Source organism: Oryctolagus cuniculus, chromosome 18, assembly GCF_051225735.1.
Source record: "Oryctolagus cuniculus isolate XC-2025 breed Fujian yellow rabbit chromosome 18, ASM5122573v1, whole genome shotgun sequence".
Lineage (NCBI taxonomy): Eukaryota > Metazoa > Chordata > Mammalia > Lagomorpha > Leporidae > Oryctolagus > Oryctolagus cuniculus.
The window spans coordinates 23,519,031-23,531,234 of NC_142884.1; the positions used below are offsets into that span (position 1 = coordinate 23,519,031).

General features: G+C 61.5%; 1 long non-coding RNA gene across 1 annotated transcript; it reads left to right on the plus strand.

The window, feature by feature from the left end:
• Window positions 1-302: 302 nt before the first annotated feature.
• Window positions 303-2,941, plus strand: LOC149120867 (uncharacterized). The gene is made up of 2 exons (XR_016224942.1): window positions 303-406; window positions 1,752-2,941. It is a non-coding gene; the product is annotated as an uncharacterized LOC149120867 (long non-coding RNA).
• The last annotated feature ends 9,263 nt before the right edge of the window (window positions 2,942-12,204 follow it).

Sequence of the window (12,204 nt, forward strand, 5' to 3'; positions counted from 1 at the left end):
CCTGGGCTATCTCCCACTGCTTCCCAAGGCCATAAGCAGAGAGCTGGCTTGGAAGAGGAGCAGCTGGGATGCAAACTGGCCCCATACAGGATGCCGGTGTGGCAGGTGGAGGCTTAGCCTACTGTACAGAGCACAGGCCCCTATTGATCTTGCTATTTCTTTGAAAGGCAGAGAGACAGAGATCCTCAATATCCTGGGTCACTGCTCCTGGAGTCTCCCCCTGTCCCCTGTAGTGACACTGCACACCCACCCCTGTGGGCCCTGCTGAGGCCCTGACGGCGGGTCCTCCAATGCCTCTGTCCCCAGGTGCCGTTCCCCCTGGCTCTGAGGATGCGGGACATCTACATCCTGGAGGGCGAGCACGTGCTCCCAGCCATGGCATACACGGCCCTCAAGATCCATCGCAGTGAGTCCTCAGGGCCCACAGAGGCCCGATTGCTGGGGACGGAGGAGCTGGGGGTCCCCCTGCCTGTCCCTCGTGAGCAGGACTTGAGGGAGGGATGAGGGGGTTTGGGAGGCCTGGGTTCCCTTCAGGAGGGCACTGAGAATCCCCCTGTTGCATCCCCAATCCCAGGCCCCCACAGACCACAAGGAGAAGTGGCTAGGGTCATCCCACTGTCAATTGGCCCCTGAGCAGTCCCTCCAGTGCTTGGCTTGATACCCAAGACATACTGGCCCAATGACCACAACTGTCTGCACACAGGACCCTCCTAGGACAGGTGGGTGGGTTCCCACCTGGATGTGGGCAGGGCTAGAGGGAGGTGGGGCTGTGGGAGACCCTGTGCAGTGAGGGGGAAACAGTCCGGCAGAGAATCCCCTTCAGCCATCTGAGAACTCCTGTAAGGCCCAGGTGCCCTGAGCCCAGTTGTGGGGGCCGAGTGCACTCCTGTGAGCAGGGGTGGGCACAGAGGCAGGCGCTGGGGGCCCCCGCGGCAGAACTCAAGGGCAACTGAGTGTGGGCTCTGCAGCTCTAGCCTCGGGCCAACAGAAGTCAGCGGGACCCGGAGCATCACTGGCCTCTGGGCTCTGGTGGGGAGGGGTCCCTGTACTCCTCCCCTGCTGCTGCTGCCATCAAGGACCTGAGCGCCTGGGTCCCCATGCAGAGCAGAGATGGGCTTGTCCCAGCTCTAGAGGCTCTAAGTGGGGGTCCAGGTGCAGGCTGTCCAGGCACTGGGGAGACCCCACTGCGCCTCCAGATGCTGCCTCCTTGGGTGCTCATGGGACAGTAGCAGTGACAGCCCAGTCTCACCAGGAAAGAGACAGTGGTCCAGGGGCAGAGGACACAGGGCACCCCTGCCACCTCTTTAGAAACTGCATTCCCTGTTCCCAAGGGCCTAAACCGATCTCCATGTCTGCCCCACAGCCCCAGCTCTCACCCCCATCATCTTAGGCTCAGTTCCTTTCCAGCCATGTAGGAGGGACTCAGATGCGGGAAATCAGCCAATGCACTGTTAGGGCGCAGCAGGTCAGGTGGGGTAGGTGATGGGGTCCTGAGTTGGTGCCTGGGTCCCCAGAGATGAGAGTGAGGTGGGGAGTTCAGGGCCATCCACCCTGTGGGGCTGTGCAGGAGGAGCCGGTGGTGTCCCAGGGCTCCCCTGGCCCGGGCTGCACACACCCTCCCGTCTGGGGCCAGCAGCCTGGAAGAGTCCACAGCATCACACGTGGTGATGGGGACCCCAGGGTTTTGTCGGGGCAAGCACCGAGCAGGCCAGACCGGGGCTGTGGTAAACAAACCGTGTCTCTTCTTGCAGCCAAGGCTATAAAACGGTGCAGCAGGACCCTGGGGCAGGCACGCGTCTCCCAGATGCACGTTCCTGCCCCCACTGCTCCGAAGGCCAAAATCACCATTCAGGACACAGTGGCAGTGTGGGAGTAGACCAGGGGTCCCGCTACTCGTGCAGTGATGATCCGTCCTCCAGAAAGCTTTGGCCTCTGCATCGCCGAGAGGGAAGGCATGGAGGAGGAGGAGAGCTGGGAAGGCAGCCCAGAGCCCCTCGGCCTGGGCTCCCCTGTGGGGACCGCAGAGTCTCCAGCTGCGGCCAACCCCACAGAGTCTCCAGAGTACTCGAGGAGGTGGGGAGGCCTGTGCCAGTGCGCCAGTCTCCCTAACCTCAGCAGGCCAGAGCACAGGGAGGACAACTCCTCCGACGCTGGCAGCCGGGAGGGCCTGTGGATGTGGGCTCCTCCACGGGCCTCGGAGCCCCCAGAACCAGGGCCCATGCAGGCTGTCCCCGCCTGGGGGCCACAGCTGAAGACTTCCCCCTACTGGCATGGCAGCCCCACGCACTCTGGGGACAGTCACGGGCTGGAGCCGGCCAGAGCCAGCCCTGGGCTGGGAGACCAGGCCCGCGTGCCCTCCCTGGCCAGAGGCCTCCTTACCTCCTATTCCACAGGGCACCTGGATGATGGGTGCCTCCTAGAAGAGAGGCCGAGTCCAGCATCTGTCCTGCCCAGGCTGGGCAGCAGCCTTCCGTGTGTCTTCACGGCATCCTATGCACTTGGTTGAGCCCCCACCGCCCAGGCTCTTCCTGGGGCCAGGACACCCTGACACTGGAAGACAACAGCCATGCCAGGAGCCACTGTACTCTCCTCCCTGCCCCCCTCCCCCACTGCCACCCTCAGGTGGTGCTGAGCCTGTATTAAATTGTTCCATGGAAAGGAGTTTGCTCCAGTTTGTGACCCCGGCGCCCAGCGGCAGCAAGCTTCCCCGTGTTCCTGGGGAGATGGGTGGTTCCACAGCCCCCATCCTCAGGCAGAGACCCGCTCAGGACCCTGCAGGCACAGAAGAAACTCCTGGCTCCTGGCTTTGGATCGGCACAGCTCTGGTGGTTGTGGCCATCTGGGGAGTGAACGAGCAGATGGAAGACCTCTCTCTCTGTCTTTGCCTCTCCTCTCTCTGTGTAACTCTGACTTTCAAATAAATAAATAAATATTTTAAAAATGTATTATGTAAAAAATGAATTATGTATTCAAAATGTAGAGTGGCAGTGAAAGAGAGACAAATCCTTCATCTACTGGTTGATTCCCCAGAAGTCCTTGAGGTCCAGTTCTATGCCAAGCGAAGGTCAGGAACCAGAATTCCAACTGTGACTCCCATACGGGAGCAGCGGCCTACATATTGGGGCCATCTTCCACTGCTTTCCCAGGCCTGTTGGCAGAGAGCTGGATCCGAAGCTGAGCAGCTGGGACTCGAACCAGCTCTCCACTATGGGATGCCATCATTGCAAGTTAGCACCACCCTGGCCCGTGCACTTTAAATGCTAATATCCATGAACTTACTGAAGTCCTCTCCTACCCATGTGAACGTGTCCTTGTTTAGAGACTTCGGAGAAGCAGGCCACGCCCTCAGCTCCTCTGACAGCCCTCATGTTCCTGGAGCTCCCGTCCCTCCACAAGGGAGGGAAACCATGGAGAACTGAAGACGGGAGGGCGAGCCCAAGCGCGCAGGGGCGAGTGTGCACTGGGGCTGAGCCTGGCTGTCACTCCTACTGGCCTCCCAGCTCCTGCTGGGCTGCACCCTGGGGAGCCCCAAGCACATCAGCGCTCCCCACCAGGCCCTCTTGCTGCTCCTGGCCACAGTGGACAGCAGAAGGCAAGCATGTGCAGGTGGACGAGAGCAGAGCAAGCCAAGGAAGCAGAACTCGCCTTAGCACAAGCTTCCCTCTACCAGCCCAGTCCTGCCACAGCAAGAACTCACGTGCAGGGCACGTGCTGGGGCACAGCGGGTTCCACTGCTGCTTAGGATGTGGGCATCACAGGTTAGAACGCCTAGAGTCCTGTCCCACTGCTGCTTCCTGGCCAGCTTCCGGCCAGCCCCAGCTGTGCTCCCCTGTGTGGGGGAGGTGAACTTGCAGCTGCAAGACTTCCCTCACCATATGGGTGCTGGTTCCAGTCCCAGGCATTCCTCTTCTGATCTAGCTCTCTGCTATGACCTGGGAGAGCAGTAGAAGATGGCCCAGGTCCTTGGGCCCCTGCACCCACATGCGATACCCTGAAGAAGCTCCTGGCTTCGGATCGACGCAGCTCCGGCTGTTGTGGCCATCTGGGGAGTGAACCAGCGGGTGGAAGACCTCTTGTTCTCTGACTCTGTCAATGCTTCTCTGCAACTGTGGCTTTCAAATAAATTAAAAAAAAAAAAATGGAAGGAGGCCATGGAGGGAGGGAGACTGGGGCAGGAGGTGGCAGAGGCAGCAGGGTGGGAGAGGGTGTGTGCGGGGAAGCCAGGGACAGAAGGGAGCTGGGCTCCCCTGGGGCGTCTTTCGGGGAGCACAGGTGCGGGAAGAGATGGAGAAGTCGTGCACGACCCCTGCCTTTTGACAAGGCTGCACTTCTGTGTGTGTCCTGGTTCTGTTCTCCCCACGGGAAGACAAGGACCTGGGCGTCGCTCCCAGCCCAGCCAGGGCCCTCGAGCCCCAAAGAGCAGAATGTGGTCAAATGCCAAGTAGGTCTTTAGAGACAACTGGTCTACCCCGTGTCCCCTAGCCTTCAGGGCCATGAGTGCAAGAGAGAAGCAGAGGAGCTGTACTCCGGCCTGCCCGCCACACTGGCACTGGGTCTCCTGCAGTTCCCATAGTCACAGCAGCCAGTCGTCAGGGTCCCAGCCAAGGTGCGAGAGGCTGAGCTGGCCCAGGGCTCCAGAGGCCCTGTGTGGTGCTTTCTCCCCTTGCCCAGGCAGGGTTTCCACTGGTTCTGCGCCTTCCCTGCACCCAGGCATGGGCCCATGGTCAGGTCCCTGGGAAGAGAGAGGGAGAAGGAGCTAAGCCCTGTGTTAATCCAGGGCTGGACTTGGCCACTATCAACACACACACACGTGCGCCCTCTGCAACTGCAGGTCATGCAAGCTGTGGCCTGGGTTGGGCGTGGAGCCCCCCACCCCCGGGAGGACAGGCCCCTCCTGCCCCACTGGGGACACGGAGCAGGTATAAAGGGCCCCGCGATGGCAGCGGCTGTCCCTGCACCATGAAGCCTGCTGCTTGCCTGGTGCTGCTCGGCGCTGCCTGGCTCCTGTTCTCTCTTGCCAGTGGGTGCCAGCCACGGACGCCTGGGCTGGGGGTGCTCTGGGGGTGGGGCCAGCTTTCCAGGGCAGTGCTGGCTCCCAGGGCGGGTGAAGGGACGCACCTGCCGTGACCCATGCCTTCCATTTCTCTTCAGATTGTGACATCTGCCGGCTGTGCAGACAGCTGTTTATGAATTTCTGTCAGGACCCTCCGATGCGTATATTTCCTATGTGCAAAATTACCAAAGTGACCCGCTAGTGCTGCAAAACGCCCTTGCGCTGAAGCAGTGCGAGATGGGAAACTGACAGCAGAGGAGAAGGGGCACGCGATCAGTGCCGTGGTGAGTCCAGCTGGGCCTGGCCCAACACCGGCTCCTTCTGGGGCCCTGGGGAGGGGCACTGCTCATGCCCACCACAGCCCAGCCTGGGACTCTGTGGGAAGAACCTCCAGATGAGGATGCAGAGTTGGGGGCCGCCCCCCCCCCACGGTGCGGGAAAGGACAGGGAGGGAGACTGTGTGGACCCGGAGCCCTGGGCTCCATGGCTGTTCAGCTCCCCCAGGCAGGCCCAAGACCCTCCAGGGCCGCTGTCCCCACGGCAGCCCTGCCTCTGTAAAATCTCAGCTCTGGCCTCCCTGGCCACAGCCTCTCCAGCGCCCGAGTCGAATCTTCTCCAAGCGGTGACCACTGGGTGCTGTCTGCCTTCAAATCTCACTAACTCACCCTGACCCCTCAGGTGCCCTCCTCCACCCCCAGACCTCATGTTTCCTTCTCCCTGGACCCCAAACGGCCATCTGGGGCTCCGGAGCCTGGAATTAGACCTCCAACAGCCCTTCCTGTCCTCCCGGGCCTGGCAACAGCTGGGGAAAAAGCAGACCAAACCCTGACTGCAGGTGGAGCACAGTTGGGGACGGGTACTGCTAGGCTGCAAGTGTGCCAGAGACAGAAGGGGCCAGCGGACTGGGGTCTGTGCATTCCTGGAGGCCCCCGGTGCCACTGCCACCTTGCCAGGCCTTCTGTGTAGCCCCTGCCTGTCCCAGCCTCGCCTGCACCCCCCACAGAGAACCTCCCCCTCATTCCTCATCAAGGGAGGGATTTTTAGGAGAGCTTCTCAGGCACCCAGGGGGTAGGAGAGGATCTGACTTCAGCTGCCCAGATCCAGTGCCAGGCTGCAGCTCCTCCCCAGGAAGTGCCCTGTGCCTGTGCCCTGCAGGTGTCTCTAGGCCCCGGCCTCACCAGGTGTCCCGACTTCTCTTTGCAGAGTAAAATCTTCTCAGATCCTCTTTGTTAAGGGAGCCCTCCTGGCCAGAAGACCCAGGGCCACCCTGGGCCTACATTCTCAGCAGGTGCAGCCCCGCGCACTGGCGGCCTCTCAAAGGAGGAGGCAACAATAAAAGCCCGCATTGCACAGAGTCTGCTCAGTGCTGGACCGGACACTGGGCGTGGGTGTGGGAGGCGGGCGGTGCAGCGGGGCCGGCTGCCGTGACTGCCAGTGGCGGCTGGATCCAGGGCTGTCCGTGTTGTTCCTGCAGGGGTGCAGTGTGGGGTGGGGTGGGGGGGGTGTGGTCTCCGTCGGCATGGCCGAGATCCGCAGGACACACGCTACACTGACCAGGCGTAGCCGGCTAGCCAGCTTCAGAGCGGCAGTGAGAGTCCCAGCGTCACCGTGAACACACTGCGGCTCAGAGCCGGGGTGCGTGCCCAACTGCACAGCAGCTGCCACTCTGCTGTCCCGCCCTCTGCAGGGAGACCCGCTCGGCTGCTCATTTTGTGGCTGTGCACGGTGGCAGTGGTGCCCACCTATAGATGGATATGAGACCTCCCACCTCCAGGCCCAAGGGACATAAGGGGTGGGAAGGGGTCCCTGACCAGACAGAAGGACCTAAAGGTCAGGGGCATGAACGCCCCTGACCATGATCCAGAAATCCTCTCTCGTGCCTCAGCTGGTCCCAGTGCCAACCCCCAACTGTGGACGCAGCTGTGAGCCCGCAAACACACCCCGCGTGGGGTCTCCCGCACAGTGGGCCCAGGGTCTGGGTGTCTGCGGTGGCTCAGCCCTGTGGTCATGATGCTGCCGCCTGTCTCAGGCCCCCCGCATTCCTGTCTGTGCCCTCTGGGCCTGGATCTGCCACCTGCCCCCTGCTCTGTCACAACTCACTGAGGGCACTCGGCACAGGGCTGTCTCGGGAGGAACATCTGTGTCATCCTGGTGACCAAGGAGCTGCTGGGAGGCCCAGACAGTGGCCGCTCCTGTCACCGGTGGCTCGCTGGAGGGGGGCAGGGTGGGCTGATTCTTTTCCTGTTTCTCCCACACTTGTACCTGGGCTGGCTTCACAGAGAGAAGAGGTCGGGGTGGGCGCTCCAGGCAGCGGTGAAGTCCCGGATTGGGGTGCCCACATCCCCAGTCAGAGGGCCTGGTTCTACTCCCAGCTCCTTGGCTGCCATTCCAGCTCCCCGCTAATGCACACTCGGGGGCTCAGGTGGCACCTGCAGGTGGTGGTCCAAGCACTGGGGTTCCATCACCCAGTTGGGAGGGAGACCCAGATGCTTTCCTGCCTTTGGCTGGCCCAGCCCTGATTCTGGGAGCCCAGCACTCATCCCTTCCCAGGGCCCCACCCCATCTCACCTAGCAACCTCCTACTCTGCCCACCTCTTAAAGGTCCCACACCCCTCTTGGTGCCACAAACTCTGTCTAAAGCACTTACCCCAGGGGAGACCTGCTCTTTGTGCTCACTGAGCTCTCTCCACAGAGGAGCAATGGGGGACCCCTGCCTCTGCAGGAGTGAAAGGGAGCCCAGGGGACGGGAGGGCTTGGGGAGCAGAGACCCCCTCATTACCCCACCTCTGGGACCCTGGGGCTGTGTCCCACCAGACTCCGTCCGACAGATGCAAATCTATGTGCAGTGAGGACACAGGCGACACCAGGTGTCTCGGTCAGCTCTCTGCTGCTGTGACAGAATCCCACAGACTGGGGCGATGTCCAAGCCACACGAGCTGATTGGCTCACGTCTCTGGAGGGCCTTCATGCTGCATCCAACATGGTGGCCAACATCCCATGGGGGTGCAGGGAGAGGCGGGTAGAGTCAAAGATGTAGAGAGAAAGAGGGAGAGAAGTAGAGGAACTTGCTTTTATTTTGAACTTTAATTTTTATTGTTTAAAGATTTATTTATTTTAAGGCCTCAGCCACTGGCCACTGCAGGCCCATGCTGAGGGGAACAGTGGATGGAAGCAACCACCCCCCAAGATCCATGAATTAAACATATGTAACAACACCTTGATGATAAGGAAACATTTGTAGCAACAACAATGGGAACTCACCCCTGTGCACCCTAAGCCACCCCAGGAGGCCAGCATCAGTCCATGCAGAAGCTGGGTTGGGGCCCATGCACCCATGCTCCCTGCACACGGACTCTGGGAAACAAACCTCCCCCCCAGTGAAGGAAAATGCAATGTGGAGAACACTAAGCCTAGGCATCTGGAGTTTGAACTCAGGCAGAGAAAGGAAAACGAATGGGCGTCCTCCACCCAATTAGGAACATCTGACTGCTGAAGCTGAGTGGTCCCCATTCAGCACTCACTGTGTTATTTTACAGCACTTTGTGAGTCTTCCAAAGAGTTTACAATGCAATTTAAAGCAGAGACGCTGAGTGGGGAGGGGGAATAAAAGAATCAGTTAAAACCCAAGTGTTGCTGGACAGCATCTCTGGACACGACACAGCGGTGCACTCATTCACACTCCACAGAGGAGGCCAGCAGGTGTGTGGGTGACCAGGGCCCTGCACCCTGTGGTCTCCATGCCAGGGCAGGGGAAGTGGGCAGGGAGGCAGAGCAGTGGGCCCTTGAAGGGAAAAGAACCGACTGTGGCCCCCAGGTGGCAGCCTAGGGGCAGTGTGGGGCCCAGGACCAAGGAGGTGCTGGGGGAGGGCTGAGCCACTTTCCCAGGGGGAGCAACCTTGTGATCAGCACCCCGGGGAGCCGCGGGCTTGTGGCTACTCCTGCCTGCGGCCTGATGCGTGCTGTCCCTGTCCTTATGGTCAGCAGCAGCCCGGTGTTACCAGCATGCGGCTCAGGTGCTGGTGCCCAGGAGTTCTCAGTGCTCTGTGCCTGAAGCCCTGGCCTGTGTCCAGGACAGGGCCCTGGTTCCCGCTCTGGACAGGCTGGGCCATGCTGGCTTGAGGTGCTCAGCGGGAGGCTCCCCTGCCTCCATCCCAGAGGACCCCTGTGTCCACCTCCTACAACTCCAGGGGAGAAGGGCTGGAACAGAGCAGGAGGGGCAGCAGAGGGTGGCAGTGCTGGGGTGGGGCCTGTGGTAGGACAGGAGGCTGCTCCCCCGGGAGTCTCAGTTCAGGTCATGGCAGGGCAGCCCCGAGTGTGGGGACAGGTCTATGTGGGACTCCCTATGCGACCTTCTGTTCTAAGAAAGAGGCCTTCACAGTTGGGCTGTAATACAATTGCAGAGGCAGAAAGGAGGGGCGGGAGGTGCCGGTTGCCTGAGACTTGGGACCGTGACGGCAGGTGGCAGAGGGCCCTGGCACCCCTGGTTCCGGGGCAGTTCTGCCAGAGCCCTGCCCTCTTCACCTGGGCCCTGGGGAGAACACAGGCCCCACTTGTGGTGACCTTTAATGAAGCCAGGCCTGAGGACCCTGAGCCCTGCCACAGCAGAGCCACTAGGGATTGGCTGGCAGGCTTCTGTGATGTCACAGTCACTGAGATGCGCACTCTGGGCTGGGAGGCGACCAGAGGCCAGTAGTGCGTCTACTGCCCAACTGACCAGTTGGTAGTGTAGGCAGCAGGCGCATTTCAGAGAATCACATGGATTCGCGATGGAAGTGAGTGGCACTTGCTCTAACGAGCTGTGGCGTGGGGAAGGTCCCGCCAGGGGGGCGGCCCTGGTCTCCCACACCGGATTCCATGGGCGATGTGGTGGAGCTCTGAGTGCTGCCCCTGTGTGCAGAGTGTGTACACAGTCGTCTCATTCCTCCCGCTCTGCTGGTCACCAGTGTTGAATGGGCCTGGGTGTGAGTCTGTGTCTGGACACGGGTTCAAGACTAGGTGTCGGGTCAGCTGGTATCAGGTGGGCAGGGAGGCCGGCTCTGAGAGCCCCAGAGATGCGGGAGCTGGGAGCAGGCCAGGGAGCCCCGTAGACTTGGGACTTGGGCCCCCTGGAGGACACGTGGCTGCCAGCCTGGGGGAGGAGCATCCTTTCCAAGGGCAGGGGAGGCAAGGTGGGGGCTGTCCTTCCCCAACCGTCCGTAGTCAATGAGCTCTGCACAAGTCATAATCCAAGGACCTGGCCACCAGGTGCCCGCCTGCCTGGCTGTGTGGCTGCCCCACCTCTGACCAGGGGGACAGCCCTCAAAGCAGCATTCCTGTGGGCTCCCCAGTGCTGGCTCCCATGTGTGTGTGTGTCTTACAGATTGGATATGAACGCCCTGAGGTCCCGGAGGGCCCAGGAGCGAGCAGAGCTCATCAATAAATATGAGCAGGTACTGGCCAGGGTGCTGGGGGAGGAGGTGGGGCCCTGCCTCAAGGACTGTGCCTGTGAGAGCCAGACCCCGCCTCCCTGGGGACACGGGGGAGGGGGCAGGTGGACAGCTCCCCCAGTGACTTCTCATCCGGGTCCCCTCTCGGCTGCAGGGACGCCGAGGAGCGGCACTGTTGGTGCCCGAAGAAGAGGACGATGAGGGCGGCTGCCTCGTCCCAGACAGGCTTGGGTTCCTGCAGTGAGTCCTCCGCACCCCAGCTCACCCCAGGGCGGGACTGGGGTCAGAAACCCCAACATGAGGCGGCACACCTGTCCCCGGCCCCGACCTTGAGCCCAGTTGTGGTCACAGGCAGTCACTGGTCAGCATTTGGGGGCAGGAGTCGGACGTGGAGGCTGTTCCCACAGATGTCGGGGAGAGAGGCCCCGTTGCTGGAGGGTGGGCTCCGGTGACCTGGAGGGATGGAGCCATCTCAGGCCATCTCTGGCATGACTCAGCAGCCCACCTTAGCACGGGGATAAGGGCTTCTGCCTCCATGTTGTGCCAGAACCTGGAGAATAAGCAGGAGCAGAGTGGTGGAGAGATGGCCAGGGTCCGGGCTGACAGAGGAGGGGGTGAGGTGGGGCGCATGACCTCAGGAGGCCAGGGCACGGGGGGAGGGTGGGCAGTGGGGGACCCTGAGGGGTGTGGGGGTCCCAGGTACCTCGAGCCCCAGGTGCACACTCACAGCACTGAGCATCTCTCAGGCAGGCCACCCAGACTCGGTCAGTTCCAGGGTGACGTCCTGGGCAGAGCTGATGTGGGGATATAGCTGCCTCAGCCCTGGGCAGCCTGGCCCTGCTCAGGACAGCCAGCCCCCAACCGCTGTGGGGGGCTGCCACACACCCACGAAGGTGGACCTCTGACAGGCCTGGAGCCCCCCACTGGCAGCAAGGGCCCCTGCCTGGCCCTAGGCTCCCTGTGCTCATGGTCACCAGCCCCTCCCTCCCCATCTCAGTCCCCTGGGCTGAAAGGATGAAGCTGGTCCTTCCCTGGCCCACTAGGGAGGTCGCGGTGCCTGTTGTGGTCCTGTCCTCACCTCTCCGCCTCCCTTGCTTTCCAGTGAGCAGAAGCTGCCCCAAGACAGCACCCCGGGGGCAAAGGTAAGGACAAGTCCTTGGCCATGGGCCAGTCATCTGGAAGCAGAGCTGGGCAGAGGGGGCACGTGGGGCTCGGCAGTGGTGAGTGGGAGCGCCATAAGGTCCCGCGATGCGGTACTTACACGGCACCTGCTGACATCTTACCACACTCACCTGTCCCAGAAGTGAGCCGCAGCTCAGGGGTGTCTGCTGTCGGCCGCCCTGACTCATTGGCATGGTTGGGAGTGACCTGGCTGGAGCTCAGGGGCTCTCCTTGACGAAGGGGCAGCTCGGGTCAGAGGCCAGGCCACCGATGCTCCCCCAGACAGAAGATCTGGGGCTCACGGTCTGTGCCTTTTCTGGCTCCTTCCATTTGAGCGCCCACAGAGCTCCTGAGCTGCATCCGAGGGCCCCTCTCAGAGCCCCAAGCTGGGCTCACGCCATCCTGTCTCGTTTTCCAGCGTAAACAGGAGGTAAGAAGGATCCAGAAGTGGATAAAGATGATCAAGAACCATAGTAAATACCACGGCAGTGACAAGGTACCGTGGCGATGAGGGCCCCTCGGGAACACTGAGAGCTGAATTGGGGTTTGAGCAGTGCCCATTCC